This window comes from Asparagus officinalis, chromosome 1 (genome assembly GCF_001876935.1).
Source record: "Asparagus officinalis chromosome 1, Aspof.V1, whole genome shotgun sequence".
Taxonomy (NCBI): Eukaryota; Viridiplantae; Streptophyta; class Magnoliopsida; order Asparagales; family Asparagaceae; genus Asparagus; species Asparagus officinalis.
Window position 1 is genome coordinate 63,001,095 of NC_033794.1, and position 8,398 is coordinate 63,009,492.

The window sequence follows — 8,398 nt, forward strand, 5'->3', positions numbered from 1 at the left end:
CAAATCCTCAGCCTTTAACGGATTTGATAAGCTTTTACCGACTACCGTTTAAGTCGGGCTAGCATACGGATTGTCTAAATCCGTTCCGCATGTGACGTTGTGCTAAAGGAATGAACTCCCTTAGACTTGATGCTACGACTTCGAATACGTAGACTTCGCCATTGTTACGGGAACAGGCTAACCGGCAACGCGTGTTAGACGCTGACTTATCCCTACTTAGGATTCAGGATAAAAGTCCCCAGACTCGGATTCTGGTGTCTTCTTCAAAGGATGAAATTTCCCATGCGTGTAAGGCATGGATTATGGTGTTATTAATAACAACCTGCCACAATGTTGAATATGTGGGCGAGTGTTCTTTTTAACGGTTAAGAACTAACCGGTGGCGCGTGTTAGGCGCAGACTTATCCTTACTTAGGTTTCAGGATAGGATACCCCAGAATCGAACACTGGTGTCTTTTTGTACGGAAAAAAGACTAAACCGGCAGCGCGTGTTAGGCGAAGACTTATCCCTGCTTAGGATTCGGGATAAACTTCCTAGTACCTGTGAGGCACAGATTTTGGGAGTTAAAAAAAGGTGGTGTCTTCTCTTGGGACAAAGACGAACCCGAAATGGGAGAGGAAGAATTTTATATTCTATCTCCCGACACTGAAGAAGAAGAATTTTATATTCTATCTTCAGCTGGAAAGGAAACTCGAGGTGGGATCTCCACCCCCAGAATCCGGAATGATGAAACTAGGAGTGGGACCTCCACTCCGAGAATCGAAAACTTTGGATGATCCTAACTGTCAGAAGGTTTGATTACCGAACTAAAGGTGAATTTCTCGTTTATCGAGAGTGAATTGTGGTTTTGGTCCTAACTGTAGGAAGGTTTGACCAAGCGGGAATTTGAGGTGATCCTAACTGTAGTAAGGTTTGATCACTCGATTTGAAAGTGGACCTCTCGTTCATGGAATGAATCGAGAGGAGATTTTGGCTGTGGTCCTAACTGTAAAAAGGTTTGACCAATTGGGAGGTTTGAGACGATCCTAACTGTAGGAAGGTTTGATCGCTCGATTTGTGGACCTCTCGTTCATTGGGGGAATCGAGAGGGGGATTTTGGTTGTGGTCCTAACTGTAGGAAGGTTTGACCAATCGGGAGGTTTGAGACTATTATATCCGGACTCTAACTATGAAAGTGTTGAGTGCACGAACATAGCGTGTTGAGTGCACAGACGCGGTGAGAATTTGAATGGGAGTTTCTTATTCATCATCTTGCTGTGGTGACTGGATTATCCCTAAGAATACACTATATGGATTTCTTTTGGGAACTTCCCGTTACATGAATCATCCACCCCCAGCTTCCTTTACAAAACCGGGTTTGGTATTGTACTCAGTTGGGTGTTCGGGTTATCCTTAAGGATATATGATTCTCTAAGAACTTCCCGTTACATAAATCGTCCACCCCCAGCCTCCTCTGCTGAACTGGTTCGGACATTATTCTCAGCTACCTGACCGGGTTATCCTTAAGAATATTAACGTAATATTCTCCAGGAACTTCCCGTTAAAAGTGGGAAACAGTTTAGACTCATATACCTATTGGAGTATGCAGGGAGCAGTTTAACCTCTTGCACCTGTTGGAGGATTGAGAAACAGTTTATACTTGTATACTCTTTGGAGTCTTGTTTTGACTTAATTGAGCGATATAACGCCGGCTTCAATCAAGGTCTGAATGCTATTCTTAAGAGCAAAGCAATCCTTGGTGGGATGAACGACCCTCCTGTGGTATGCACAGTACTTTGGGTCCGTAGTGTTGTCAGCTTCCTCCTGATTTGTGATAGGTGGTAGCTTGATCTTGTTACTTTCAAGGAGGGACTCGAAGATGGCTGGAACGTCTTGGTCCTTGAAAGAGTACTCTTTTTGGAGTCTCGGACCCGAAGTCTTTTGCTGCCTTCGGGATTGCTGTTGTGACGTTTGATTAGCACCATCAGCAGCTGCAGGTGCCTTGCCCTTACCACGAGAGGCGAAGTTTGAGTTCAGCGGATTAACCGTCGGTCGGTTCTTGTTCACCGCGCACCTTCAAGTCTTTCCAAGTGTCAGACGGTGCTGTTCCCATTGCTTCCAACACGTCCAGTGCAAGGTTGTTGTGGCAAGTCTGGAGAATGAACTCCTCAGTGATCGGGTCCCGGCAATTCATCGCCTTGTTCTGGAACCTTTTGACGAAGGTGTCGACTAACTCCCCGTCCTTCTGTTGGCCTTCTTGTTTTGATGATGATTTACAAACAATTTACTACTAATGTTGTTTGTCTAGTGTTTGTGTATTCCTATGTTTTGTAGACAAACAACGTTGTTGGAGGATGGATGGAATAGCGCTTCAACGATGATATCCAATGGAGGTTGGCGGAATGTCGGTGAAGCCTTGCTATTCAAAGTTCAAGATCCAAGTTAAAGCTTCATCCGTGAGATTACCAAGTCAAGCTTATTGAAGATCAAGATCATTGCTTGGGTAATTTAGTTTAGGAATTTATATTATGTGTGTTAGTACTTTAAGCTCAATCATATACACACATACACGTTTTGGTTTTTGTATATATATAGTTATATATATACATATATGTTTTGGTTTGATAGTTTTCAAGTTTTACTATGAAACAATTGAATATAATTAGAAAACATATTTTTGTTTCATACTCATATGCATATATATGATTTCATCAATATCAATTTTAGTTAGTTAAATGAAATCATGTTTTAGTGCATTATATGTGTATTTTGATAAAATACTACATTCATTGTTTATAGACTTCATAACAATAGTTTACATCTTTCTTCAAGTCTATAAAATCATTTTGTAAAGTTTCAAAAGTTGGTTTAGCCAAAATGTCAAAATTCACATGTTTACATTTTCGTGTTTTGGACTATTTTGCAAAATGATGATATTTTTCATTTGGGAAGTCCTTTTTCGAAACCAGTCATTGTAGCATGTTTATTATCATGTCTACAATCATTCCCCAAAGTTTTACATTTTTTTCTAAGAAGTTTTTAAAGAAGTTTTTTTAACAAGGGTTTAAACTTGTTTAGTGTTTGTTTAAGTTTGGTTTAAGAAGCTTTTAAGCATTTGAGTGTTTTGGTTTGTGAAGACAATTTCACAAGAGCAAGTGGAGATCATCATTTGGTATTTGAGCAATCACTCTTCTCCCTCTCTCTTGTCATCTATAGAGAAGTTTCTTTAAACTCAATTCTAGCATTTTATAAGTTTTGTTCTTAATTTCATAAGCTAGATTTTATATTGAGTTTATATTGTTTTCTCTATTTGTTCACACACAACCTATTGAGCTTATAGTATTTACATTCATAGTATATTTTTGGGTTGTGGGGTTTGTGACTTAGAGATGAGCTTAATTGAGTTCTCACCTTGTTAGAGTGAGGATTCACTTATAATACACTTGTACACCGAGAGAAGTGTGTGGTGAGAGACGGGGTCCAATCCAAGAGGAGTGGCGTCGGTTGACGTGCCTAGGAAGAGGTTGTAACCGAGCACTTGAGGAGGAGGACACGGGCTAGGACAACCACTTAGTGTGTGAGGTGTGATTGCATAGTGATTGTATTATGAGGTGTAAACGTTGTTCGGGTGAACGTAGAAAACCCGGTTGTGATAGTGGAGATCTCCTCGAGGTGAGGAGCGGGGACGTAGGTCGTGGGGACCGAACCTCGTAAACATATCCTTTGTTTGTGATTGCATTGGCGCACTTGTTTTCATATCTTACATCGCCATTGTGTATTGCTTGTTGATCATTTTTCCCTATCACATTTGTAGTTAATTTGTTTACCCCTTGTGTTAGCTTTATATCCTTGCTCATACTTTGTCCATATCTCTTTGTTAGGATATATCTTATTGTTTATATATCCTTGCATATATTTCTATCATATAGGATATATTTCTTTGTTGTTCATATTGCTTATCTTAGCTTATATATAGTTGTTATATTTCATACTTGCTAGGATAACTTGTTATTAATTTTAATTGGCATAAAATCGGTTTAGATTAGCATAAGACCCTAATCACCCCCCCCCCCCCCCCCAAAAAGTCAATGTTGGAAATAAATAATAACAATCTGGAGATCTCAAGATGTCTCAAGTACACAATGTCTGATAAGAAGTAAATAAGGCACACAGCCTTTACAACTCTAGAATAAACTCTCATGTCTAAATGGTGGCTCCGCGAAGAGTGCCGACGAATGACCGCACCATCAGAGGCTCGTTACCAGAGATAACACCCAGGTGCGATTTGAAGTAAATCAAATGCTGCGTGGGTGAACCCTTCCCATCAAACGGCGTGAAGTTAATTAGACTGAACTTCGCCGGATAGGGGATTGATTCCCATCCTCGTGGGTATGGACAAGGGATGCCAGTCTTCTTTATCTCTTGAGCAGAAATCAACGTATTGATTTTGCTCTCGAGATTTTTAATCTTCAGGTTTTCACCTGAGTCTTCATCAGCATTCTCGTTACCACCCCCTGCATTGACGGGAGGATTATTGGCATTATGAGTCTCGTTCGCACCTGTGTCCTCATCTTCCTGATGAACCTGGTTATGACGACTTGGCTCGCCTTGCTGGTTCGTCAGCGCTCGGATTTGCTGGTCATGCATTTCTCTCACACTCTGCATGGCCATCTGTATTTCGAGCTTGAAGCTCTCTTGCTGTTTGACCATGGCCTCTTCGAGCATCTTGGCCACTTGTTCTGCGCTTATCATCAGCGACTCACGGGGTTGTCCCTCGCTGGATACTGTATTGTCTGATGCGACAGCAGAGCAGGAATCTGATTCTTCATCTTCTGACGGTAATCTTGTCCGAACCCTACCATAAGTTCCTCGTGTAATGGCTCCAGACTGCAGACGAGTTAGATACCAGGGTACTTCCGGAATTGACTCGGGATTATCCCTTGTCGATGCCCTTTTGCTAGTCATATTGGTAGTGACCCTCGGAAACTCTCCATCTTCAACCACCGTTCTTCTTTGTCGGAAACGTCTATGCCTTGGTTTTGGCGCTTCGGTATTAAGCCTTTCGAACACTGAAATTCTCTCGGGGACCGCCTTGATGCAGTTGCATTCAGACAGTACCGCCCGAATGAGCTTTGAACAAGGGCACTGAGTTTCTAGCCTTCGAGGACTCCTCTTTCTGGCTTTGCTCGTACCCCCAGCACTCCGTTTGAAAGTCGGAGCAACCTATCGTATGTTGGCACGATTTCTCAAGTATAACGCAATCATCATCAGACGATAACGTTTCCTTCTGAGAGTGAATTACCTTCTTCGGACTTTCGAGAGTCACGCGCCTCGAAATGCGCCTTTGTGGGTGTGAATTCTCAGTGGGCTCTTGGACTTCAATGCGCAAATTAGTGCGCGCAGTTGCCTTGAGCTCCTTGTCATGTTGGAGGTGACGGCGACCCCCAGTGTGTTGATTCGTTCGGGGTTTCCTTAGTGGGCCCAAACGTCCTTGGATTGGAGTTTTGCTTCGCTCCTCGGGAAGTGGACCGAGGCGCTCCAAGACTGACTTCCTTTTCTGGGATGGTCCTGCGGGATCTCCCGGAATAGTTGTGGAAATCATCGGCGGTTTGGATTGATTCGCCGAAAGTTGAACTTTCGACGGCTGTAATTGACGCTCTTTGGTCTGAACCGCCGCTTCAGACTTCGGCCTCCAAACTTTGCTGGTTGATGGCAGCTTCTTGGCCATCTCTTTCTGCAACTTCCTACGGGCTTCTTCAGCTTGAGCCCGTGCCTGCGCTGATAGTGCGCGGCGCTTGCGAATGCGCTCCTCCAGCGTTGATCGGTTCCGTTTGACACGGACCCATTCCATTGTTGGCGGCTTGGAGGAACCACCATTTCTTGATTGTTGAGGTTGCTTGCCTCTTTTGTTCTTCAGATCCGCGTTCTAGCGGATCCCATCAACAGACTCCATGGCCTTTGCGAATTGTTTCGCAAGGCGTTGACGTTGCCTTTAGCGGGCTCTCTTCGAGAGAGTCACCACGTCCCCTGCGGCAGAAGGGTTGGCCAGAGCAGATCCGACCTGGTTGGGAATTGGAGGAATCTCACCCGATGCGACTTTGGCATCCAGTGGGGCGAGATCTTCGTTGGTGTTTTCCACGTCTTCAAACCAACGAGTTTTTCTTCTGGAGGAGAGTTTCTTGGACTTGCGGGGGGAGGTTGATCCGGACGAGGACGACAAGTATTCCTCGAACTTCTGTTGGTCGAACTCGTATTCGACCTCCTCCACGACCGGGATTGAGATCCGCGGCTGCGACGCAACGATCTCGGCAGCGAGATCGGTGGCTCCCACTGTGGTCGACCACCGTGAGATCTAGATCCGGTCGGATCTACGCAGTACGACGGGTATTATTTCACCAAGGAAATAATAGCCGGGGGGATTGGTTCACCAAGGAAACAATCGCCCAAATCTCGGGATCAAAGGCCAAGCTTTGATCCGAAGTACGCCTGCGTAGATCTGAGATCCGATCCTCTCGAACTCTTGCCTTATTTGGCGTTGATGATCACCGAGCACCAGATCTGAATGAACAAGTCCTCGAAGTCCTAAAGCTTGGATCTTTTTTAGATCTGAGTCTTCAATCCAGCAGGGCTTCGCCTCCAAAAAATCCAACCTTTGAAAATGAACCAAGGGGGACCTATTTATAGGCTACCTGAACTGTGCCTGCGCACAGAACTGGGTCGGCCACCCATAGGTGGCCGGCACTGGGCTGAGCCACCCATAGGTGGCTCGGCCTTGGCCGAGTCCCCCTTAGGCGTTGGGTTTCGTCGTTTTGCGTTGTATCCGCTTTTCGGTTCTGTCCGTGATTCGGTTGACTTAGACTCTGATTTGTTGATCTGATTTGGCAGTAAATCCGATTCCTATTCCTGATTTGGTAGTAAATCCACTTCTGAGTTCGAGTCCGAAACTGATCTTGATTCGATCGTGATTCGTCCGAGTCTGCCCTTGGTTGGATGACTCGTTGACTCTTCGAACCCTTGGCTTGATTCCAAACGCGAATGGATGTATTCCGTTGCTTGCATGCGATTCGTTAACCTCGTCGCCTCGTTGGTTCGTCGGTTTGTGCCGAGCTGTGCTAAGGGACCTATAAGCAATTTTATATGCCTACAATTAGGGTTGTATTTAATTTCATTTTTAACTTGTTAATCATGCCTAAATCATGTTTAAACCCTAGTTTAATAATTATTTGAGTTTTCTTGCTATTTAAAGAGGTCTAAACCCTAGGTTGATGATACCTAAGTGATGTGAGCATGTTTATACGAATTTATCTCTATTCAATGTTTAGAATTTATTATGTTTACTTAACCATATTTATAAATTAGGTTATTTGAGAAATTTTGATTAATAAGGATGTTAAACCCTAATAATTTTGTGCACATTTGAGAAATTTATCTCTATTCAATGTTAAATTTTGTGCACATTTCTAAACTCGGTCGACCGGTGAGGCCCTGAGTGAGCACATTTTGTGCACGGTTGCTTTCGGTCGACCGACGACCGACCTGTGTTCTCTTTGTTTTTTTTTTTTTTTGAATAGTTGTTTTTACATCGTTTGACCGTGAGTGTGGGGTTCGAGCTATGCAATGACACACGTACAATCATGAGTATACATGAATAGTGTTGTAGCACACACAGATATCCTAGAGAGGATTATTTCAGGTATTGTTTTTAATCACACTTGGGATGTAGGTTATTTAAATATTATATACATGTATGGATATCGTTAATGAGCACCGCTCAGTACTACTTGGGATAGTGCATCGATATACCATTAGTACAGGCGATTGAGTCGGATTTTAGGATGCTTGATCTAGTAGTCCGTCCCGCACGCAGATGCGATGAGGCTTGTGAGCCGTATACCTAGGATACCTTGATTTGGTAGTGTGTCCCGCACATTGATGCGATGAGACTAATGAGCTGTGTACACTATTAGAATATCGATTTGGTAGCCTATCACGCATGATAATGCAATGAATTATAAACTTTATAAGGAATTTGCATTATGATAATTATCTGATAGCCTAAGTCTTGGTGGACGCCATTATGAACATGACTCATCGCTGAGTTATATATGACCGATGTACTTTATTCTTGTGGGTACGGGAGATTATATATTGTTGTTTATATTATCTTTCAAGGGATAGTGGAAGTTATTTTTGATCCGATATTGTGATGACTTTACTTCCTTGTATTGCTTTCCTTTATTCCTAGTTTAGAATTGATAATTAGTGATTCATAATTTCAGATATATAGTATATACATGAGGGTTTCCTTATTTGGATTATTTTTCTCGATGTACTAGTTTCATGTTGTGAGTTTCTAATTATTAATTCTATTTAGATTGTTTATTCTTAGTTTGGTATTGATATTTAGTTATTTACAAT